This window comes from Trachypithecus francoisi, unplaced genomic scaffold, assembly GCF_009764315.1.
Source record: "Trachypithecus francoisi isolate TF-2019V2 unplaced genomic scaffold, Tfra_2.0 Lachesis_group3, whole genome shotgun sequence".
NCBI classification, from domain to species: Eukaryota; Metazoa; Chordata; class Mammalia; order Primates; family Cercopithecidae; genus Trachypithecus; species Trachypithecus francoisi.
This window is the reverse complement of record NW_022681468.1, coordinates 116,085,391-116,110,833: the sequence shown is the minus strand read 5'-3', so window position 1 is coordinate 116,110,833 and position 25,443 is coordinate 116,085,391. Positions and strand designations below refer to the sequence as shown.

Here is a 25,443-nt window from a genome sequence, read left to right as displayed (position 1 = left end):
GCTGTTTATGTGTTTCAACAAATATGCATTACTATTCAACCAAAACCTATATTAAAATATTACCACCACTGCAGAAAGTTTCCATATGCCTCTTCTCAGTAAATCCTCTGCTTACTACCCCAGAGGATCTATTCTTCCCCCCCCCACTATAAATTAGTTTTGTCTATCTTAAAGCTTCTTATAAAAGTAATCATGTTATCTGTGTTTGTTTGTTTAAGGCTTCTTTCACAAAGCATAACATATTTGAGGTCCATCCACATTGGTGCTTATATTAGAAGCCTGTTCCTCTTCGTTGATGAGTAGTATTTCTGAGTAGTGTATGCCAGGCCTTTTTCCAGAGTGGTCATACCAATTGACATTCCTACCAACGGTGTATGTGAGCTCTGGTTGCTCCACATTCTGACCTGCATTTAGTGGTGTCAGTCATTTTAACTTTAGTCATCCTGGTAGGTGTATATGGTAGCATCTCTATATGGTTTTAATATGCATTTCCCTGATGATTAGTGATGCTGAATACTTTATATTTGCATATTGGCTGTTCTGGCATCTTCCTTTGTGAGGTATTTTCCAAACAGTGTTGATTTCCTGGGTAGATGGTACATGCTATAGACATATTAAAACTAATTCTTAAAAGTGTTCTGTCAGGAAACTGTCTACTGAGAATACCTGAAAATAGTGGACAATAGAAAAAACGATATAATTTCAAGCTGTTTTACATGTCTTTAGAAATAGTTGATTTTAGCTATTATTTCTTTATTAGTTTGTTCTCACACTGCTATGAAGGAATACCCAAGACTGGATAATTTATAAAGGAAAGAGATTTAATTGACTCACAGTTCTGCAGGGCTAGGGAGGCCTCAGGAAATTTAGAATCATAGTGGAAGGGGAAGCAAACACATCCTTCTTCACATGGTGACAGGAAGGAGAAGTGCCAAGCAAACCCTTGTAAAACCATCAGATCTCATGAGATCTCACTATCATGAGAACAGCATGGAAGTAACCACCCCCATGATTCAGTTACCTCCCACAGGGTCTCTCCCACAACATGTGGGGATTATAGGAACTATAAGTCAAGATGAGATTTTCATCATATCATATCAACTTCTATTTTGATTATTTTGGGATTTGAACATTTTCTCCATGTAACCATTTGAAATTCTCTTGAAGAAGCAAAAGAACAATCTCATGTGCTGTGAAATGTCTGTTATTTACAAATGGATTCTAAATATTTTTGCCTACATAAACTACTGATTCATAATATCTGTGCCTATAGTAAATAAATGAATTTGCCGGCCGGGCGCGGTGGCTCAAGCCTGTAATCCCAGCACTTTGGGAGGCCGAGATGGGCGGATCACGAGGTCAGGAGATCGAGATCATCCTGGCTAACACGGTGAAACCCCCATCTCTACTAAAAAATACAAAAAACTAGCCGGGCGAGGTGGCGGGCACCTGTAGTCCCAGCTACTCGGGAGGCTGAGGCGGGAGAATGGCGTGAACCCGGGAGGCGGAGCTTGCCGTGAGCTGAGATCCGGCCACTGCACTCCAGCCTGGGCGACACAGCGAGACTCCGTCTCAAAAAAAATAAATAAATAAATAAATAAATAAATAAATAAATAAATGAATTTGCCTATTGTATTAGTCAGGGTTATCCAAAGAAATAGAGCCAATAGGAAGCGTAAGTTTTCCATATATATATATGTGTGTGTGTGTGTGTGTGGTGTTATGAAATATGTATACATATATTGGTTTTCATCCCCAGTTCCTGGCATGTATCTCCCATAGCCTTTGTTACAGTCTTCTCTTGTATGTTGGATATGTTAGGCCTCAGGGGCAGGCCTCAGGAAACAGAATCTCTGACCTTCTCCTGCCCTCCTTTCACCTGCCCCAAGGCTCTAATCTTCCCCAGCCTTTCTGATGGTGGGTTTTAGGACCCTTCCCAAAGAGGGGCCCGCCCCATATACTGGAGGAAAGAATACTGACATCATGAAGCTTTCATAAAAACTCACAGGGACTGGGTTCAGAGAGCTTCTGGATAGCTGAACACATGGAGGCTCCCAGAGGGTGGTGCCCCAGGGAGGACATGGAAGCTCTGTGCCCCTTCCCCATACCTCACCCTACACATCTCCTCATTTTATCAATATCCTTTGTATTAAGCCAGCAAATGTTAAAGTGTTTCCCTGAGTTCTGTGAGCCACTCCAACAAATTCATCGAACCCAGAGAGAGAGTCCAGGGAACCTCCACTTGAAACACATTGGTCAGAGGTTCTGGAGGACTAGGCTTGTAACTGGTTGGGGGTGGGGAGAATCCTGGGGAGTGAGCCCTCATCCTGTGGGATCTAATGCTATCTGCAGGTAGATAGTGTTGGAATTGAATTCGAGAGTACCCAGCTGGTGTCCACTGCTAGGTGTGTGTGTGGGGGGGAAATTCCCACATAATGTGGTCACAGAAGCCTTCTTCTGTGTTATTGATTGTGGTGGTGTGAGAGTAGAGAAAAAAATGCAACTTGAGAGGGTTTTTTTTTCTGAAACTGTGTGTGTGTATGTTTAGAGAAGGAGAGAAGAGACTGTTATTATAAAGTATTGGTTCACTTGATTATGGAAGCTGAGAAGTCACATATTCTGCTGTTTCTGGAGACCCGAGAAAGCCAGCAGTGTAGTTTGAAGGCCTGAGAGTGGGAGAGTCAGTGGTTTAAATTCTGTTGTGAGTCTGAAGGCCTGAGAACCAGGAGTGCTGAGGGTAGGAGAAGATCAGTGTCCTAACTGGAACAGGCAGAAAACAGTTTCAGCCTTTTTGTTTCTTGTCAGATTGGATGATGCTGACACACATTGAGAACCATCTGCTTTAACTCAGTCCACCGATTCAAATGCTTTTCTGTTCTGGAAACACCCTCACAGAGAGGCACAGAAATAATGAGTAACCAGATATCTAGACATGCCATGGCCTAGTCAAGTTGACACATAAAATTTACCATCACACATAGTATACTAGTCTTCATCTAATTACAAATAGTTTAAAAATCTAATTACAAAATCTAATCACTGCATTGGCAAAACACCATTTCTCCCCAAAACCCTGGAGAAATCTTGCTTCCCAAGCTTATGAGGTGTAAATTATTTGTGAAGCATTGGCCCTGCCTGAAGTCTGGGTCAGAGGGAACTACAGATCTAGAGCATATCACACCAGTGTGTTAAAGTGAAAAAATAATGTAAGCAAGTTATATTGGCAAAAGTCATTATTGTCAGCCCCTTACACTGTAATGATTGTAATGGTTGATTTCCAGTGATTATGTAATATAATTATACTTTAAATGTAAATAATGCTTTATATTATTGAGGCTTTGAAGAGATTTAATAGATAAAGTGCATGTTACAACACCTGACTTACATCTGATACTGAACAGAGTTTAGTTCTCTTTTCTCTTGTAAAATCCTATATAGAGGTGTTGTTATTAGTCCACTGATTGATAAAGCTTCCGAAAGCCTCTAAATTATATTTTCTTCTTTAAACCTTATCAAAAATAGTTGTTGCATTTTAAAATACTGCAAGAGTTAGGGTAGTAGAATTATGAGGCATTTGGACTTGACAAGAAATTTAATTATAGTAGAAATAATATCAAGCAATTTTTATTTTATTTCCAAAGTATAATTTATACTGTGTCACATTTACATTATATGGATATACCTGGCAAATTTCTAAAATATCTTTCATATTAACAAGAAAGTATTTTTGCATATATTCGATCTTATGTCCTTTTAAGGAAAATAGATTTCCCCAAGATCACAAAACATATTTGGAGGCAAAGCCCAGATTAAAAGCTCAGAACTTCTGATTCCTAGTCTAGTATTCTTTAAAAAAAAAAAATTGTGCAAATACTTGGTGCATATATTTATCAGGTACCTGAGATATTTTGATGCTGGCATACAATGTTTAGTAATCACATCAGGGTAAATGGGGTATCCATCACCCAAGCATTTATCCTTTGAGTTACAGTCCAGTTATATACTCTCTTAATTATTTTCAAATGTACAATAAATTATTGTTGACTGTAGTCACCTTGTTGCGCCATCAAATACTAGATCTTATTCATTCTGATTATATTTTTGTGCCCATTAACCATCACCACCCATCCACTACCCTTCCCAGCCTCTGGTAACCATCATTCTACTCTTTATCTCCATGACTTCAATCGTTTTCATTTTTAGCTCCCACAAATAAATGAGAACATCTGAAGCTTGTCTTCCTGTGCCTGGCTTATTTCACTTAACATTAATGACCTCCAGTTCCATCCGTGTTTTTGCATATGTCAGGTTCTCAATCTTTTTTTATGGTTGAATAGCACTGCATTGTGTATATGTACCACACTTTCTTTACCCATTTGCTTGTGGATGGACACTTAGGTTGCTTCCGAATCTTGGCTGTGGTGAGTAGTGCTGCAGCAAACATGACATACTGATTTCCTTTGTTTGGGGGTATATACCTAGCAGTAGGATTACTGGATTGTGTGATAGTTCTATTTTTAGTTTTTTGAGGAACCTTCAAACTCTTCTCTCTAATGGTTATACTAATTTACATCCAATAGTGTATGAGAGTTCCCTTTTCTTCACATCCTTGCCAGCATTTGTTTTTGAATGTCTTTTGGATAAAAGCCATTTTTAACTGGGGTGATGATTCCTAGTCTAGTACTCTTTATACAGTGTTATACCTCTTCATTAAGGTCCTTATTCTCTCCCAGTGGCTTTTAAGCATTTTAAACTACTAAAAACAGTAAGAAAGGCATTTTATGCTATGATCCTCTCTCCTCTCTCTCTCTCTCTCTCTGTGTGTGTGTGTGTGTGTGTGTGTGTGTGTGTCTGTCTGTTCATATATCTGTCTCTGAAACAAAAGTTTTATAAAGCAGTACATACCCAGGCTATGTGAGGTGCACCATTTTCTATCCTCCCCCATCCCATCTCTTTCTGTTCCATGTTTTACAAAACTGATTTCATGAAACATTTATAGGTCAACTGACAAGAGGTTGGGAGTAGTCTGCTCTGGTTGGTTTATCACTGACATGGTTTAGAATTGCTGGCAAATCATGACAATAAAAAGTAGACCAACTTTAAGCCAGTTTAATTACTATTTTTAAATTCCACAGACAGTGAACCCCTTCAGTACCTGCATCAGAACTGGCCATGCCCACTGGACTGCCGTTGGTATGCCAGTGGGTCAGCAACTTGAAAAACAAATATTCTGCTTTGTATTGAACTGCTGAAGCTTGTATTGAAAAGCAAATCCAATGATTTATTGAACTTCTAAGAGCTAAAATGCTCATTTTCAGCTGCTATGTGGAAATTTAAAAATATGTACTTTAATTTGCATATTGAAAAGTGTACAAAGATTTTTCTATGCTAGGCCAACTTGGAGAATTATCATGAGCGGTAAGGAGTGAAAAATAAATATGCTATTAGCAGTTTGATAAATAAAGAACATGTTTAAGAACAAGCTTTTCACCTTTGGAAATGAGGAATTAGTTCAGAAGGAGCTTCATGATAATTTACTAGTTTTGATTGGATTATTGTTTAGGGAATTATGTGTACTCATTTAAGATTTTGTAATGAGATTACAAAATTATTTCTCTAGACTGTAAATAAATATTACAAAAATTATAATTTTATTACTTTGTTATAAGAATAATTCATATTTTATATTCCTCCCTCAAAAGAAGACCAGAAGGCATAAAGATCTCACCACCCAGAAATAATGCCGTTAACCTTATAGTTTATATATTTCAAACTTTTCATATACAAGATCATATTTTTATAAAAATGAAATGATACCATTCCCTTTGTTTTACATGTTTTATTCTGTTGCATATTATGGTCACATCTTTCTATATCATGACATACAAATTTACGTTATATATATATATATTGGCAGTATAGCAGAGTCGGCAAACTTTTTCTTAAATATTTTAGTCTCGTGGGCCTTGCTTGCTGTCCCTGTTACAACTCTGCCGTTGTAGCAGAAAACCAGCCACACACTGTGCATAGCTACATTCCAATAAAATTTTACTTACAAAATGGGACCATAATTTGCTGATCCCTGCTATTTAGTGTTCCAGTGTTTTCATTTGCTTATCCAGGTCCCTAATTAGTATTTTGTGGTTTTTATTGTAACTGTTACAAACATCATTGTGCATATACACTTATGCACTTTATTAGTTATCTTTTTATAACTCTTAGAGTTAAGTAAAAGGTATTCATTTATTAAATATGGATATATCTTAGTTGCCCACCAGAAAAGTGGTATCACTTTTCTTACACACTGATAGTAGGACAATACTGATTTCCCTGTAATCTCCCATATCATTAAGTTTTGTCATTTGTGCAAATGGAATGGGAAAAATATATCTTATTTTGCTTTTAGTTTACATTTCTTTATTATTGAGGTCTAGCATCTCTTCAGATTTTTATTTTTTTATATTTTCTGTAATTGCTTTTTGTCTATTTTGACATGTAGGATTTTTTTATATATCCTAAATATCAATTCTTTGGCATATGAATTACAAATAATGTATTCAAGTGTTTCATGTCTTATTTTTTATTTTTTTATTTTTTGAGATGGAGTCTTGCTCTGTTGCCAAGGCTGGAGTGCAGTGGTGCGATCTCGGCTCACTGCAAGCTCCGCCTCCCAGATTCACGCCATTCTCCTGTCTTAGCCTCCTGAGTAGCTGGGACTACAGGTGCCTGTCACCACACCCGGCTAATTTTTTGTATTTTTAGAAGAGATGAGGTTTCACCGTGTAAGCCAGGATGGCCTCGATCTCCTGACCTCGTGATCCACCTGCCTCGGCCTCCCAAAGTGCTGGGATTACAGGCGTGAGCCACTGCGCCCAGCCTTGTCTTTTTAATAATAGCTGTTCTGTTTCTTTTGTGTCAGATGATATCTCATTGTGGTTTTAATTTGCATATCTTTGATGATTAGTGATGTTGAGTGTTTCTTCATATGCCTGTTGGCCATTTTTGTCTTGAGATATGTGTATTCATATCCTTTGCCTGCTTTTAAATGGGATTATTTGTTGTTATTTGAGTTCTTTGTAAATTCCGGTTATTAGTCCCTTCTCATATGTACAATTCTCAATATTTTCTCACATTCCACAGATTGTCTGTTTACTCTGTTATTTCTTTTGCTGTGCAGAAGCGTTTAGTTGAAATAAGTCTCATTGGTCTATTTTTGTTTTTGTTGCCTGTGCTACAAGCTCTTAGTCATGAATTCTTTGTCCAGACCAATGTACAGAAGAGTTTTCCCTAGATTTTCTTCTAGTATTTTTGTTTCAGGTCTCATCTTGAATTGATTTTTATATATATGGAGAGATAGGGGTCCAGTGTCATTCTTCTGCATATAGCAATCCAATTTTCCCAGCACCATTTATTGAGAAGGGTATCCTTTCACCAGTGTGTGTTCTTGTCAACTCTGTCAAAGATCAGTTAGCTATAAATATGTGACTTTATTTCTTTGTTCTGTGTTCTTTTGCATTAATGTGTCTATCTTTATTCCAGTACTGTCACAGGAAAGGGGTTCTGAGCCCGACCTCCAGAGAGGATTCTTGGATCTCACACAAGAAGGAATTCAGGGAGAATCCATCAAGTGAAGTGAAAGCAAGGTTATTAAGCAAGTAAAGGAATAAAAGAGTGGCTACTCCATAGAGCAGTCCCAGGGGCTGCTAGTTGCTCATTTTTATGGTTATTTCTTGATAAAGGGCTAAAGAAGGGGTGGATTATTCATGCCTCCCCTTTTTAGACCATATAGGGTAATTTCCTGATGTTACCATGGCATTTGTAAACTGTCATTGGTGCTGGTGGGAGTGTAGCAGTGAGAACGGCCAGGAGGTCACTCTTGTGGCCATCTTGGGTTTTGGTGGATTTTGGCCAGCTTCTTTACAGCAACCTGTTTTATCAGCAAGGTCTTTATGACCTGTATCTTGTGCCAACCTCCTATATCATCCTGTGGCTTAGAATGCCTTTACTGTCTGGGAATGCAGCCCAGTAGATCTCAGCCTCGTTTTACCTAGCTCCTATTTAAGATACAGTTGCTCTGGTTCACATACCTCTGATAGGACCATCCATGCTCTTTGGTTACTGGATAACCTAGTATAATTTGAAGTCAGGTAATGCAATGCCTACAGCTTTGGTCTTTTGGCTCAGGATTGCTTTGGCTATTTGGGCTCTTTTTTGGTTCTGTATGAATTTTAGGGTTGTTTTAGCTAATTCTGTGAAAAATGATGCTGGTATTTTTATAGCAGTTGCATTTAATCTGGAGACTGCTTTGAGCAATATGGTAATTTTCATGATATTACATCTTTCAATTCATGAGCATGGGGTGTTTTTCCATTTATTTGTGTCATCTTCAACTTGTTTCCTCAGAATTTTGTAGTTTCCTTATAGAAATCTCTCATGTCCTTGGTTAAATATATTCACAGGTATTTTTTGTACCTATTTTTAAATGGTATTGTCTTCTTGGTGTGGTTCTCAGCTAAGTTGCTATTGGTTTATAGAAACATTACTGATTTTTGTACATTACTTTTGTATCCAGAAACTTTACTGAATTATTTATCAAATCCAAGAGGTTTTTTGTGGATTCTTTAGGATTTTCTAGATATAAGATCATATCATCAGCAAACAGGAATAATTTGACTTCCTTTTTTCCAGTTTGGATACCTTTTATTTATTTCTCTTGCCTGATAGCTCTGGCTAGGACTTCCGGTACTATATTTAAAAGGAGTGGTGAAAGTGGACATCCTTGTCTTATTCCAGTTCTTATAAGGAACACTTTAAACTTTTCTCTAGTTAGCATGATGTTGGCTGTGAGTTTGTTATATATGGCCTTTACTATTTTGAGGTGTGTTCCTTCTCTGCCTACTTTGTTGAGAGTTTTTATCATGAAGGGATGCTGACTTTTATCAAATGCTTTTTCTATGTCTGTTGAGATGATCTTCTGTTTTTTGCCCTTCATTTTGTTGATGTATCACATTTATTGATTTGTATATGTTGAACCGTCCTTGTGTCCCTGGTATAAAACCCATTTGATCCTGGTATATTATCTTTTGATGTGCTGTTGGATTCAATTTGCTGATAATTTGTTTAGGATTTTTGTGTCTGTGTTCATCAGGAATATTGGTCTGTAGTTTTTTTTTGTTGTGTCCTTGTCTGGTTTTGGTATGAATGATACTGGCCTTGTAGATTGAATTAGGGAGAATTTCTTCTTCCTTGATTTTTGGGAACAGTTTCAGGAGGATTGCTTTAGTTCTTTGTATGTTTGGTAGAATTTGGGTGTGAATCTACCTGGTCCTGGGCTTTTCTTTTATGGGAGGATTTTTACTACTGATTCAATCTCACCACTTATTGGTCTGTTTAGGTTTTCTATTTTTTTCTGGTTTCATCTTGGGAGGTTGTATTTTTCTGGGAATTTATATCGATTTCCTCAGTGTTTTCTAGATTATGAGTGTATAGTTGTTTATAATAATCTTTGATCTTTTGTGTTTCTCTTGTATCACCTGTAATATCTCTTTTTTTCATTTCTGATTGTATTTATTTGGATCTTTTCTTGGTTAGTCTAGCCTAGTGGTTTATCAATTTTCTTTATTTTTTTCAAAGAACCAACTCTTTGTTTTATTTATCATTTGTATTGTTTTCTTGTCTCTTTTCATTTAGTTCTGCTCTTTGTATTTCTCCTCTTCTGCAAACTTTGAGTTTGGTTTTTCTTGCTTTCCTGTTTTATTGAAGCGTGATGCTAGGTTGTTAATTTGTAATCTTCATACCTTTTCGATGTAGGCATTTAATGCTTTAAACTTCCCTGGTATCACTGCTTTTGCTGAATCCCACAGGTTTGATGTGTTGTGTTTCCATTTTCATGTATTTCAACATTTGAAAACAATTTTATTTTAATTTATTTGTTGACGCAGTGATCACTCAGGAGCATGTTGTTTAGTTTCCATGTATTTGTATGGTATCTGAAGCCATCTTGGTATTGACTTCTAGTTTGATTACACTGGAGTCTGAGAAAATACTTGACATGTTTTCAGTTATTAAAAATTTGTTGAGACTTGTTTTGTGGCCTAACATATGACCTATCTTAGAGAATTTTCCATGTGCTGATGAGAAGAGTGTATATTCTGCAGTTGTTGGGTAGAATATTCTGTAAAAGTCTGTTAGGTCCATTTGGTATAAAGTCCAATATTTCTCTGTAGATTTTCTGTCTTGATCTGTTTAATGCTATGAGTGAAGTGTTGAAATCCTCCATTATTGTATTGCTATCTCTTTAGGTCTAATAATAATTGTTTTATGAATCTGAGTGCTCTGGTATTGGGTACATATATATTTAGAATTGCTATATTCTTTTACTGAATTGGTCCCCTTATAATTATATGATGATGACTTTCTTAGTCTTTTTAAGATATTTTTGATTTAAAGTCTGTTTTATATGATATGAGCATAGCTAGTCCTGCTTACTTTCAGTTTCTGTTGGTGCGAAATATCTTTTACTTTCGGTCTATGTGTCTTTACAGGTGAGTTTATTGCAAGCAGCATATTGTTGAATGATGTTTTTAAAATTCATTCCACCAATCTATATCTTTTAAGTGGAGCTCTTAATCCATTTATGTTCAGCGTTAACATTGATATGTGAGGTTTTGATCCTGTTACATTGTGAATTGTTTTCTAGTTGTTTTATAAATTTGTTTCTTTTTCTTTGTCTTTTGGCTTGATGGAATTATGTTGTGTTGCTATTTGATTCCTTTCTTTTTCTTCTTTTTTTGTGAGGTTTTTTTTTTTCTTTCTTGTGTTGTCATGGTGAATGTCAACCTTTCATTTCCACGTTTAGGTCTCCTTTGAGCATTTCTTATAGGGCTGATTTGGTGGTCATAAATTTTCTCTGGGAAAGACTTAATTTCTCCATTTATGAAGCTTAATCTTGCTGGATATAAAATTCTTGTCTGGTGTATGGTGGTGGTGGTGGTGGTGGTGGTTTTCCTTACTGCACTTTGAAAATGCCAGCCCATTCTCTTCTGGCCTATAAGGATTCTGCTGAGAAGTCCACTGTTAGTCTGATGGGGTTTTCTTTATAGGTAACTAGATGCTTTTTTTCTTGCTAATTTTAAAATTCTTTCTTTTACTTTGACTTCAGACAGTCTGATTATAATACGCTGTGGTGCCTATTCCAAGTCCTTTTTGGAATGTATTTTCCTCAGGATCTCTAGGCCTCCTGTATCTGAATGTCTGAATCTCTTGCTAGACTTGGGAAGTTTTCATCAGTTGTTTCCTTAAATAGGTTTTCTAAACTTTTTGATTTTTCTTCCCCCTCAGGAATACCCATAATTCACAAGTCCAGTCACTTTATGTAGTCACAAACATCTTGAAGTCTTTGTGTTTTTTTATTCTTTTTAAGTTTTTGTCTGACTGTTATTATTTCAAAAGACCTGTCTTCAAGTTCTGAGATTCTTTCTTCTGTTCAGGCTTGTCTATTGTTGAAGCTTTCAAATGTATTTTGTAATTCCTTCAGTGAATTTTTCAGTTCTAGAATTTGAAGATATCTATCTCGATAAATTTCTCATTGGTATCCTAAATTGATGTTCTTACTGCTTTGTACTGGTTTTTAGATTTCTCTTGCAATCTCATTGAGGTTCTTTAAAGTCAGTATTTTTAATTCTTTATCTAGAAGCTCAAGAATTTCTTTTTGGTTAGGACCTATTACTGGAGAATTATTGTGTTCCTTTGAATGTGTCATAATATGTTGCTTTCATACTTCCTGTATCTTTACTTTGGTTTCTGTGCATCTGGAGTAACAGTCACTACTTCTTATTTTTGAATTTGCTTTCATTGGGTGGAGAGATTTTTATTGAAGATATGTCTGTGATGTTGATTGGATAGGACATTTTGGCTTTCCTGCTGGATATGTGCCATGGCTTTAAGGATTCCATATGATTTCCTTGGCTACAGATAGCCTTAATGTATCTGTGGATTTTTCTGTGTGTTAGTGTGCAGTTATTGATGGAGTCTGTGATGAGGTTTTGCTGGGGACTGGAATGCCTGATGGGTCCTTCAGTGGTAGTGGTGGTGGGCTAAATGTGTCTATCATTGTGACCTGGTGTGGTATATGCTGGCATCCATGTTCGTAGTTCCAGGTAGGCCAATTCTTTGGCCCCTGGGTGACTCTCTCAAATGCCTGTTGTAGTAGAGGTAGACCATGCAGGTGAGCAGGCTCTTGATCTCCTGGGGAGCCAGGGTGGTATGGGCAATGCGGATAGCAGTAGTAGTGAGAACCTCTTCCCATTCGCAAGTGTTGTGCCCTTGTTTTATCAGTTGTTGCAATGGGCTGTACATGTCATCCTCCAGGCCAGTAGGTGGCATTTGCAGGTAACAGCCAGCTGCATTGACAACAGTAGGTTTTATGCCAACCTCTGTTTCTGAGGAGAAGTGCTTGCACAGGTGTCCCAGATGGTGAATTGAGTTGCAGAATTCTCAGGAACCTGGATCCCCCTAACCTCCACCCGCCTCTGTGGAGTGGGGCCCAAGTTGAGTGGAGCTGGAGAAGGCAAGCTTGTACTCAGGCCTCCCAATGGTGGGTGCATTCGCCTTCCTTGACGGGGGTGGCAGGGCAGTTCTCAGGCCCCTGGTGAAATTCTTGGGTGAGGGATGACGGTTTCTATGCTGAGGTCTTAATATGGGGAGGGAGGGGCAGTCCGAGCAGCTACAGATTTGGCTTGTGTAACTGGGACTTGCTTCCCTCTCATGCCCCGGTCCTGGCAGAGTTCCCTGCCGCTCTTGACTGTGGCAGCAGATCAGCCTGTTCAGTCATGGCCATGTTCTGTAACTCAGTCTGGGGCCTTAGGAGATACAACCCAGCTTAATCCCAAGCCTCCATGGCAACTCTCCTCCTGCTCAGGTCCCAAGCGGGTAGGGGGATACCCCAGTCTCAGTATCAGCTGCCCATACCAGTTTCTCAGTTCTGGTTGCAGAGTCCAGACTCCTGCTTGAGTCCCAGTTCTTCAAGCCCCGGCCCAAATCTCTGACACCAAAGCCTGGCACTGCCCCTAGTTCCCAGGACCACCCACAACTTGTTAAGAGCTGGGATTGAGATTACTGTAGCTGCCTGTATCTGATGGAATGTGTGGTACGTCCCTGGAGCAGTTCCTTCTCTGGTCACTCCCCACGTGAGATCCAGGACTCAGGAGGGCCAAGGTGCTCTCCCACAGCCTGGATTGTATGGTTCCCTTGTGGGAACATGGACTGCAGAGGCACACTCACTCACCCTCTCCCCTATTGGGGATTCATTTCCGATTTTCAGCCAGTCCCTGCCACACAGGTTACCTGTTTTCCTTCTCCTTCCCAGACGTTGAAGTTTCCTTTTGCTTTTCTCTTGAACTCCATGCTCCCTGTTAGATAATATATTTAAAGTGTAATTGTCTACACACTATTTTGGTTCTTCTAAGTGGATGAGATATGCTGGAAATGCTTCTAGTCAGCCATCTTGGAGAAAACCTTGAAATTTCTGAAATTCTGTGGATCTTATCCTAAACTCTGTTTTACTGAAAACTTTATGAATTCCTACATCAATACTATACTGTTTCAGTTGTTGATATTTTGTTAAAAGGATCCCTTCTCATTGTTCTTTTCAAAAATAAATATGTTTGGCCATATGTGGTGGCTCACACCTGTAATCCCAGCTTTCTGGGAGGCTGAGGCAAGTTGAGGTCAGGAGTTCGAGACCAGCCTGGCCAATATGGTGAAACCCTGTCTCTACTAAAAATACAAAACTTAGCTGGGTGTGGTAGTGCATGACTGTAGTTCCAGCTACTCATGAGGCTGAGACAGGAAAATTGCTTGGACCTGGGAGGCAGAGGTTGCAGTGAGCCGAGATCACCCCACTGCACTCCAGCCTGGGAGAAAGAGTGAGACTGTCAAAAAAAAAATTTTTTTTTTAAATTTTTTCTTCTAGATGGCCTGCAGATTCAGCTTGTTAAATTTTGATAAAATTTCTCTTGGGATAGTAAATGGCATTTCATTGAATTTACAGATTCATTTCAAAAGAATTGTGATTGATGTATTTACAAAATTAAGTCTTTGTAGTCATGTGTGTATATCTCCACTATTATTATTATATTATTATTACCATTATTTTGAGACAGGGTCTCACTCTGTTGCCCAGACTAGAGTGCAGTGTGTGATCATGGCTCACTGCAGCCTTGACTTCCTGGGCTCAAGCAATTGTGCTGCTTCAGCTTCCTGTGTAGCTGGGACCACAATGACACCCAGCTAATTTTTGTATTTTTTTTTTGTAGAGATGGCGATCTCACTTTGTTACCCAGGCTGGTCTTGAAATCCTGGCCTCAAGCATTCCTTCTGCCTTGGCCTTCCAAAATTCTGGGATTACAGGCATGAGCCATCACACCTGGCCTCACTTTTATTTTCAATTAAATATTTTTAATATTTCAATTAAATATAATTTTTAATTATTTCAATTAATATATTTTAATATATAACATATGAAGATGTTCTAGAAAGGATATGTGGTGAAATATTACTGCAATGTCTCAGCCCTCCACAGAAGCAACCATTATCATTATTTTTTTCTTATCCTTCTGGAGATATTCTATGCCTGTTCAAGCAAAGAGGTGTGTAAAAATAGCATAATAGATGTAACAAACAATCTTAGAGGTTGTCATCGTCAGGAGCAGGTCCAGCTTTTTTGAGGTCTGCAGGGAAAACTACTTTGGGGGCCTTGTATAAGACAGTGAGTAGCGAGATGTGGTAACACACACCTGGAATCCTAGCTATTCAGGAAGCTGAGGCAGGAGGATTGCTTGAGCCCAGGAGTTTGAGTTCTGCCTGGGCAGCTATAGCCATATTCTGTCTCAAAAAATTTTTTAAAAAGATAGTGAATACCAAATTATGTACAAAATGAGTAGATATTTAGAATGAGACAAGAAAGCACAATAAATTAGTTTTTCAAAGCTGATAAACACTACAAACATTACAAAAAATCCAGAAAAAAACACTTTAAAAATATTACCTTATACACTTATGTGTTGTAATAATTGTTTTTGCTGCACTTTATTTCATTGTCTCCTATGTCAGTGATTTTGTAAGTCACTTTCTATGTAAATAGAAGGCTAATTTGATCTTTTCTCCAGTGTTTAAGATATAGTCATATATGAGTCTATACCTTTGTGTCTCGGTGTTGGGTCCTGTTAGTACAGTGGGCAGAAGGAGTATTCCTGGAAGTTGTCTTATACTGAGACAGTTTAGGTATACACAAAAGTTTTGGCAAAAACCACATAAATATATCCCACTAAACCCACTAATGGTATATGTAGCTCAATTTCCTCATGACTTCTCTTAATTACAAAAATGACTTCAGCCACTCCACCATGACCTGGCATAAGGGCAAGTCAGCATGGAAGCAGCAGCAGTCTTGATGGAGTGTGGTTAAAATAGCTTACTATTTGGTTATTCCTAATCTTTTGCTGCTTCAGTATGCATGGAATATCCTTATGTCTTTATGCAAATGTGCGAGTGTTTCTGATAGATGAATCTCTTGAGGTGAAATTGCTGTATCAAAGAGTTTATACAATTTAGATTTTTGTAGATATTATTAAATTACCCTGTAAAAGATTGTATCAATTTATATCATCACCAAGATATATAAGACTGTCCGTTTCTCGTACACTTGCTATTTGCATATTACTTACATGAGTGAGGTTCAACATCTTTTCTCATATATTAGGAAATTCTGTGTATTTTCATTTTGTGCATGGTCTATATCTTTTACTGTTTTTATTGGTAATTTTTTCTTATTAATTTGTTGAAACTTGTATATATTAGGGAAATTACTTCCGTTATCTGTTTTCCCCCATTCATTGTCTTTTTACTTCATAATTTTTAATTATGTATACTTTTAATTTTTCTATGTAGTCCTCTTGAACATACAAAAACCCCAAAAAACCAAACTCTTGTTTTTCCTATTCTCTACTTTCTACTCAACACAGAGAACCTTTGTGACCCCAGAATGTGGGGGTTATTTCCCCATACACCAAGCAGTACTTCAGTGGACACCAGCTGTGTGTCCTGTAATTCAGTTCAGTTCTAACACTACCTACCTTTCTATTTTTCTAATAGAAACAGTACTACTTACTAAATACTGAGTTTATTTCATATGTATATTCTTGCCTCCTCACCATTTCCATGTGGAGATATGGCACTGGAGAGAGTGTCATATCTCATAGGTAGAGAGCTCAGGACCACCAGACTACCATCTCTCTTCAGGTAGTAGTCTCAAGTGGAGGCTTCCAGAACTTCTGACTGACTAGCTACAGATTGGGGTTCCCACGATACCTTTGTTGGGTTTTATTAATTTGCTAGAGTGGCTTACAGGGCTCAGGGAAATGCTTACTTAAATGTAGCTATTTATTATAAAGGATATTACAAAGTGTTAAATAGCATAGGGCAAGATATGTGAGAAGGGGCATGGACTTTCCATGTCCTCTCTGGGAACCACCCTGCAGTATCTGCATGTGTTCCGCTACCTAGAAGCTCTCCTGAACCCTGTCCGTACAAGTTTCTGTGGAGGTTTCATTATGTAGGCATGATTGATTACATCATTGGCCACTGGTGATCAATTGAACCTTGAGCTCATCTCCCCTTCTGGAGTTTGGGGAACAGAGCTAAAAATTCCAACCCTCTCATGGTTGGTTCCACTGTTGATTAGCCCTCATCCAGAGGCTATCAAGTACCCCATCAAGACTTGTCTTATTATAGAACAAAAGTTGCTCCTGTCACCCAGGAAATTCCAGGAGATTTAGGGGCTCTGTGTCAGGAAACCAGGATGAAGTCCAAAGACAGATTTCACAGTATCACAAGCCAATATGTTTAAATTTTCTTTTGTGGCTTCTGAGTTTGTGTCATACTTAGTCCTCCCTCCAAGATTATATTTTTTAAAAATCTCATGTCTTCTTCTAGTGCTTTTATGGCAGCATTTGGTTTTAATCATTAAATTTTTGATACATATGAAATTTATTTTGGTATAAGAAGTGAGATACAAATCCAACATTATTCTTTCCAAGTGATTACAGTTTCTAAGATTTTTTCTTGAGTTACGTATCTTTTCCCTGATTTAATGTCACTTCAATCGTATGAGAATTTTCATATTTGCATCTATAATTGTGCCTCCATTTTTTTTTTTTTTTTAGAAATGCCGAGGTTATTTCATATGTACATTCTTGTCTCCCCACCATTTCCATGTCTGACCATTGCTACTACTGTGTCCTATCATAACATTCCATATATGCTTAAATCCAAGCAAATGGTGGATTTCCATCTTGAAAACTAAACAGGCATTTTGGACAACCCATTTTTGGCAGTGGAACTTGGACAACATTTATCAGACATATTAGGGAAAATTCTCACTCTACATTGTAAAAAGGACAACTGTATATCAACTGTTTCATAAGTGAGTAAGATGGAAAATTTTTTTAAACTGTTTAATCTATGTTCTTAAAGAGACTTTCTCCACTGCCAGAGATCTTGAATTACCTCCTGGTCAGTCATCCAGAAGCAATTCTTTATATAATTGACGAACTTGGCTTCCACTTTGGGAAGAGAACCAGCTTTTTCTGTACTTGCTTGCGTTTTTGCTTTAATGTCTTCTACAGAACTAGGTCCTCTTGGTGTTTTTGGAGGTTTTTTTATTTTTTATTTTTTCTCCTGTTTTTTGAAGGATTCTTGATCCTTTGATCTTGGTGTTGATGGTTTTTAATCTTTTCCATTTTGGTTTGATTTTTGTGCATTTTTGGCTGGAGTGTCGCATATAGATTTCTTCACTGGAGCTTATTCTTGTCTCCTCTTCCCTCTCCACAACCCGGGTAACCTTGCTACCAGCTCCAGGGGCAGATTGCTCTCCAGATGTACCTAAGAGTTTCACATCCTCATCTTCTTGATCTTCTAAGCCTCTCCACCTTCCTCCCCAGCTACTAAGTGCTGTCCCCTGATATGCATGGGCCCTGAACCACACTTCAACCATAAGGCCACGGGTGGTGGTTTTTCAAAGCCCCCAAGGGAAATCATTGGCTGTTCAAAGTTGCCACTATTACTTTATTTTTTTTTTTTTTTTTTTTTTTTTTGAGACGGAGTCTCGCTCTGCCGCCCAGGCTGGAGTACAGTGGCCTGATCTCAGCTCACTGCAAGCTCCGTCTCCTGGGTTCACGCCATTCTCCTGCCTCAGCCTCCTGAGTAGCTGGGACTATAGGCGCCCGCCACCGCGCCCGGCTAATTTTTTGTATTTTTAGTAGAGACGGGGTTTCACTGTGGTCTCGATCTCCTGACCTTGTGATCCGCCCGCCTCGGCCTCCCAAAGTGCTGGGATTACAGGCGTGAGCCACCGCGCCCGGCTTATTACTTTATTTTTTATTTTGTTGTTATTATTATTTTTTTGAGACAGAGTCTCGCTCTGTTGCCTCGGCTGGAGTGCAGTGGTGTGATCTCAGCTCACTGCAACCTCCACCTCCTGGGTTCAAGCGGTTCTCATGCCTCAGCCTCCCAAGTAGCTGGGATTATAGGTGTGCATCACCATGCCCAGCTAATTTTTGAGGTTTTGTATTTCTAGTAGACTGGGTTTAATATGTTGGCCAGGCTGGTCTCGAACCCCTGACCTCAAGTGATCCACCCACCTCGGCCTCCCAAAGTGCTGGGATTACAGGCGTGAGTCATCATGCCCGGCCAGTTGCCAGTATTATTTTAATTCGACTGCCTTCATAATTCATCGTCTCTGTATCAACAATCTGCAGTTCATCAGTAGCACCAGCCTCTTAACTGACCATTCTTAAAGATAACCGATGCTCATTTTCATCATTAGCCATCTTAAGGTGGTAATCTTTGTCAGCCTTTGGTTCACAATGAGAAACATGGTCCTCAGGCCTTGGGGGCTCATGTTCATGTCCACTGAACCTTCCATGGGGTGGTGGCACACACTTAGGTGGGAGAGAAAGCAGATGGAAATGAACAACTATTGCTTGAGAGAACAGCCATGCAAGATTCAATCAAACCAGGCCATTCTTTAATATTTTGTTTCCTTAATAAAATTACATAGTTTTCGTCCTAAAGGTTTTATACTTTACTTGTTAGGTATATATCTCAACTATTTTATTGTTTTTGTAGCTATGAATTAGGTTTTTAGATTTACATTTTCTAATTTTTTTTGTTACGTAAGAATGTGACAACAAAAAACATGTTAATCATTTATTCTGCTAGTTTACTAGAGGTTTATATTTAATTCTAATAGTTTTTCAGCTTATTCTTTTGGCTTTTATTTTTCTTTTAAAAATTATTTAAGTAATGCAGTAATATTATTAAAAAATCAAACCATATCAACAAAGTAAACCTCCTCCTTTATTACCCCTTCCCCATTCCCACCCCTTTCCTCAGAGGATAACCGTTATTAGTTTAGTGTGTATACTTACAGGTGTCTTCAAAAAGCATTTACATACATGTACATCTAAAAATAATTTTTTCATTAGCAGTTATTGTATCATCTAGTTTGCTCTGCAAATTGCTTTTTGACATTATCGTATTTAAATTTCTCTCTGTTTGTACATACAGGACTATAATCAGTATTTAAATGCCCAAAAGCGATGTTTATCAAACTTGAATGTGCCTGCAAACCACCTGTAGATTTTGTTAAAATGCTGAAACACAATTCAGAGGGTTTGGGGTGGGGAAAGAGAGATTCTGTATTTCTAATAAGCTCCCAGATGATGCCAGTACTGTTGGTCCTGTACTATACTTTGAGTGGGAAGGCTGTAACATATGCTTTAGACCTATTGTAGTTTGTGTAATTATTATTCCTGTTCATGAAATCACTGGAGTCCCTTCCCACTACAGATAGTACAGTAATGCACATTGGAATTTCTCCAGGCGAGAGAGATTTTCTTGAATGTTTTAAGTAGACAGTCATTGCTATGATGTGTGTGGTAGGGGCGGGGGTGGATTTCTCCAACCCTTTTCCTGTATTTGTATTTTGTTTGTTTTTCTTATTTCTTTTCTTTTTTTTTTTTATTTTTATTTTTTTGAGACAGAGTCTCACTCTGTTGCCCAGGCTGCTGGAATGCAGTGGTGCAATCTCAGCTCACAGCAACCTCCACGTCCCATGTTCAAGCGATTCTCCCGCCTCAGCCTCCCAAGTAGCTGTGATTACAGGCACCCACCACCACATCCAGCTAATTATTATTATTATTATTGGTTTGTGTGTGTGTTTTTTTTTTTGAGACGAAGTCTCGCTCTGTCACCCAGGTTGGAGTGCAATGGCACGATCGATCTCGGTCCATTGCAACCTCCACTTCCTGGGTTCAGTCGATTCTCCTTTCTCAGCCTCCCAAGTAGCTGGGATTACAGTCACATGCCACCACACTCGGGTAATTTTTTGTATTTTTGATAAAGACAGGATTTCACCTTGTTGGCCAGGGTGGTCTTGAACTCCTAACCTCAAGTAATCTACCCGCCTCAGCCTCCCAAAATGCTGGAATTACAGGCATGAGCCACCATGCCCAACCTCTTTTTCTTATTTCATTAAATTAGCTAGGACGTGCAGAAGAATGTTGAATAGCTTCATTGATAGTTACTCTCTGATAGGAATATGAAATTGGTACAGCCTTTGGTGATATTTATCAAAATCTAAAATACAGAAACACCTTGACTTAGTTATTCCCTTTGAGAATCTGTTCTAAAATTCTTGCACATGCATACAAAGATATGTACAAGGATGCATATTGCAGCCTGTAGTAGAAAAATGAAGAGTAACCTTAAGTGTGCATTAATAGAATAATTACATTGGGATATGGTCATACGATTGACCTACTATGCTGTGTATGTGGCTACATGTATACTAATATGCAATATTTTTTTTTTTTTTTTTTTTTTTTTTTTTTTTTTTTTTTGAGGCGGAGTCTCGCTCTGTCGCCCGGGCTGGAGTGCAGTGGCCGGATCTCAGCTCACTGCAAGCTCCGCCTCCCGGGTTCACGCCATTCTCCTGCCTCAGCCTCCTGGGTAGCTGGGACTACAGGCGACCGCCACCTCGCCCGGCTAGTTTTTTGTATTTTTAGTAGAGACGGGGTTTCACTGTGTTAGCCAGGATGGTCTCGATCTCCTGACCTCGTGATCCGCCCGTCTCGGCCTCCCAAAGTGCTGGGATTACAGGCTTGAGCCACCGCGCCCGGCCTGCAATATTATTAAGAGAGAAATACAAGTTGCAGAAAATTAGTTATTGGTTGACTCAGTCTATATTTTATTTTATTTTTTAGAAGTGGGAGTCTTGCTAAGTTGCCCAGATTGTAGTGCAGTGGTATAATCATAGCTCACAGCAGCTTCGAACTCCTGGGCTCAAGGAGTCTCCTGCCTTCACCTCCTGAGTGAATGAAACTGTAGGCATGTTCCACATGCCTGGCCAATTTTTTGTTTTTTTTATTTTTATTTTTTGTAGAGATGGGGGTTCTCACTATGTTGCCTAGATTACAGTCTATATTTTAAAAACAAGTATGTGTGTGTGTATGTGTGATGTGTTTTAAATACATAGAAAAATGTTTGGACAGTTCACACACCAAAAATATGAATAGTATTTCTCTCTAAGGAGGGTACTGGTATTGACAGGTGGTTTGAAGCTTGATAAAGGGGAAGCTTTTACGTTTTCTATGTTCTGTACACCTTTTATACTGAGTAATTTTCACCTTCTTAAATTTGAAAATGATAAAAAGGAAAGTAGAGAGATGGAGAAAAGAAAGAAAACGATACTGTCAGTTAACAGAAAAATACCAACTGTAGAACAGTAGGGAGAATCAGAGAGCAGGTAAATTCAAACCATCCAGCAGTCAGTAATTTTCTTAAATAGTCGACAAGCGTGGTAAAAAATCAAATGGTACAAAAACATATATGGTATTGTTAGAGTCTTGCCAATGCACTACAATGTAGCAGTCTCTTGTGAGGTATCACCTGGAGTTCAGAGTTGTCTCAGTGACCAAGAGAATTAAGGGGCGTGGACACAAAGGGTGAGGTTGGAGCAAAAGTTTAATAAGTGAAAGAAGAAAGCTCTCCACAGCAGAGAGGGGACCCAGAAGAGGGCTGCCGTTTTTACAGTTGAATGCGGAGGCTTTTTATAAGAAACCGTTGAGGGCTGGGCATCCCATTTACATAATGTGCAAATTTCTGACAGCTCCACCCCGTCCTCCTAATGCACATGCAGGCCCTTAGCTTGAGTTATTGCACATTGCTTTGTTCCCCTTGCTGCACATGTGTCAGGAGACGGGATTTTCCATTGTGGGCATGTCTGGGCAAGTCACCTATGTAGCCTTTCTTACCTGTGTGGCTGTGGACATGTCTTAGGCAAGCCCCCCTATGCAAGTTCCCTTATCTGTGCCTGCAGCTTGATTTTTCAGGTGGTTCTGTTTGAAATAATTCAACTGAGGACCCACCCTAACTGCCTACCTTACCGGGTTATTCCTTTATCCTCTCTCAGTACTGTGATACCACCCCCATACCTGCTATGATGGCTCCTCTCTAAAAACAGTAAATAGCGGCCGTGCGCGGTGGCTCACGCCTGTAATCCCAGCACTTTGGGAGGCCGAGGTGGGCGGACCATGAGGTCAGGAGATCGAGACCATCTTGGCTAACACGGTGAAACCCCATCTCTACTAAAAATACAAAAAATTAGCCGGGCGTGGCGGCGGGCGTCTCTAGTCCCAGCTACTCGGGAGGCTGAGGCAAGAAAATGGCGTGAACCCGGGAGGCGGAGCTTGCAGTGAGCCGAGATCGCGCCACTGCACTCCAGCCTGGGTGACAGAGCGAGACTCCGACTCAAAAAAACAAAACAGAAAATAGCAAGTGTTGGTAAGGATATGGAGAAATCGGAACCCTTTTGCACTTTTGGTACAGTGAAAAGCATAGTCGCTGGTAAAAAGTATGGTGGCTTCTTAAAAAATGAAAAACTAGAGCCGGGCGCGGTGGATCAAGCCTGTAATCCCAGCACTTTGGGAGGCCGAGACGGGCGGATCACGAGGTCAGGAGACCGAGACCACCCTGGCTAACACGGTGAAATCCCGTCTCTACTAAAAAATACAAAAAACCAGCCGGGCGAGGTGGCGGGCGCCTGTAGTCCCAGCTACAGGCTGAGGCAGGAGAATGGCGTAAACCTGGGAGGCGGAGCTTGCAGTGAGCTGAGATCCGGCCACTGCACTCCAGCCTGGGCGACAGGGCGAGACACTGTCTCAAAAAAAAAAAAAAAAAAAAAAAAAAACTAGAATTAGCATTTGAACTAACAGTTTCTCTTCTGGCATGTTACCAAACTGAACTTCGATCTGCTCACCCAGTGCAGCAAAGCTAAACACTGACATTGGGATTGCAGCAAGAGAAACAGAGATGTTTATTGCAGGGCACCAAACAAGGAGAATCGGGTAGCTCATGCTTAAGACCTGAACTCTCCAATGGCTTGCAAGCAGGAGTTTACGAAAGCAGGGGAAAATTTCAGGAATGTAGAAGTTACAGACAAAATCATAAGGCAATACATGGAGGTTATACATTGGTTTGGCCTGAAAAGGCAGGAAATCTTGAAGTGGGATTTACAGGTCATAGGTAGATTTTCTGATTTGCAGTTCATTAAGGGAGAGAAGTTTTGTTTTAAAATTTGAGGGTCAGCAGAAAAGAATATTAGCTCTGGCTCATGGGTGTGACTTTTCCCAAGTCCCTCAGGAAGAACTTTAGGACAAAAATGTTCAGTCCTCAGTTCCCCCTTATCTGAGGTTTATATGCCAACACATCCATTTGGTGGGGTTCAGGTTTCTGAAAAACAAGCCAGGGACATGTGTTAAGATGTTACCTTTAGTTTCTATAGGGAACCAAACATCCCACCACTCTAACTTCCTTGGCTATTATTTTAAGCTGCTATTACCCTCTTGCTTATCAAGTTGCTTATTTGCTTCTCAGGGCCAGCTAGGTGCCTGGAACTTCTCTTGAAGGAACTCAAGATTTTCCTTTATTTCCGTGCTGGGGGCCGGGGAGGCCCATAGGCCCCTCAAGGGTGCTCCATCTCAGGTGCATGTTCAAAAGAATTGAAAGTAGGGTCTCAGAAATATATTACTACACCCATATTCACAGCTGCATTATTCACAGTAACTGAAACATGGAAACAACCCAAGTGTACGATGATGAATGAATGGATAAGTTAGATGTTGTATATACATACAATATTGAGACATCAAGCAAAGATTGAGTATGTTTAACCTTGTTAAAGAAGTGGAGCCTATATTTAATAAAGGTTTTTGTCAATTTTTCAAAATAAAAATTAATATATAGAGTACAGTTTTTCAAAGTTAAGAGCTTTAGACCCTAAGACTCCAAGTTTGAGGAATATTGCATTAGAATTAAATCATGTGATCACAGAGCTAACATGTAAACATGAGCACAAATGTTGGTGCTGAAATTTCATGTTCATTAAAATTTTACATCATCATAAACATTTAAAAGCAAAATTTAAAATTCATGCAGAAAGTCAGACATTCAAGAGTGGACTTAGGAGAAACAACACAAAACATTGAATCCTTAAGAAACTTGAGAATCCTTGAAAAAAATTCTAATATGCATTAGCACCTATTATGGTTTAGGCCCCTGGGATTTCAATAGTAAATAGAACAGTCAAGGGCTAGAAACGGAAAAGTGAGGGACTGTGTGTCAGGAAATGCTTCTTTAAGGAAATACTTTTTTTTTTTTTTGAGATGGCGTCTCCCTCTGGTGCCGAGGCTGGAGTGCAGTGGCACAGTCTCGGCTCACTACATCGTCTGCCTCCCAGTTGATTCTCCTGCCTCAGCCTCCCAAGTAACTGGGATTATAGGCATGCACCACAGCATCCGCCTAATTTTTGTATTTTTAGTAGAGACGGGGTGTCACCATGTTGGCTAGGTTGGTCTGGAACTCCTGACCTCCAGTGATCCACCTGACTTGGCCTCCCAAAGTGCTAGGATTATAGGCATGAGCCACCGTGCTGACCAAGAAGTACTTTTAATTAGGATCAGATGGATGAGTGCCTGTTAACTAAATTGAAGGCCAGGGTAAGGAAAAAACAATGAGACTAGGGGCAGGGTTGGGATGAAAGGAGAGAAATATAATTTCATAGTCAAGTGGAAACATTGTTATAATATTACTTCAGTTATGATGTCACCTGTTTCTCCTGGAGGTTAAGGAGAAGCCTGTTCACCTTCATTGGAATGGGAAGCTTTCTCAAGAAATGTCAGAGGATTCAAATATATTCCTGCTTTGTTGAATCAGTACCAATAGCAAATTTGTGATTAGACTGTCAAACAAAATCCCTGAAGGGATTTCACGCTGTTATATGCTTGGTTTTTATTTGTTGGGTTTTTTTGTTTTTAACAATGTAGA

At 39.2% G+C, this 25,443-nt stretch overlaps 1 protein-coding gene and 1 pseudogene across 1 annotated transcript in view; one reads left to right on the top strand and one right to left on the bottom strand.

Moving 5' to 3' along the window:
- Positions 1–25,443, top strand: part of NEO1 (neogenin 1) — a 269,841-nt gene that overhangs the window by 105,117 nt on the left and 139,281 nt on the right.
- Positions 17,527–18,982, bottom strand: LOC117070395 (annotated as a pseudogene).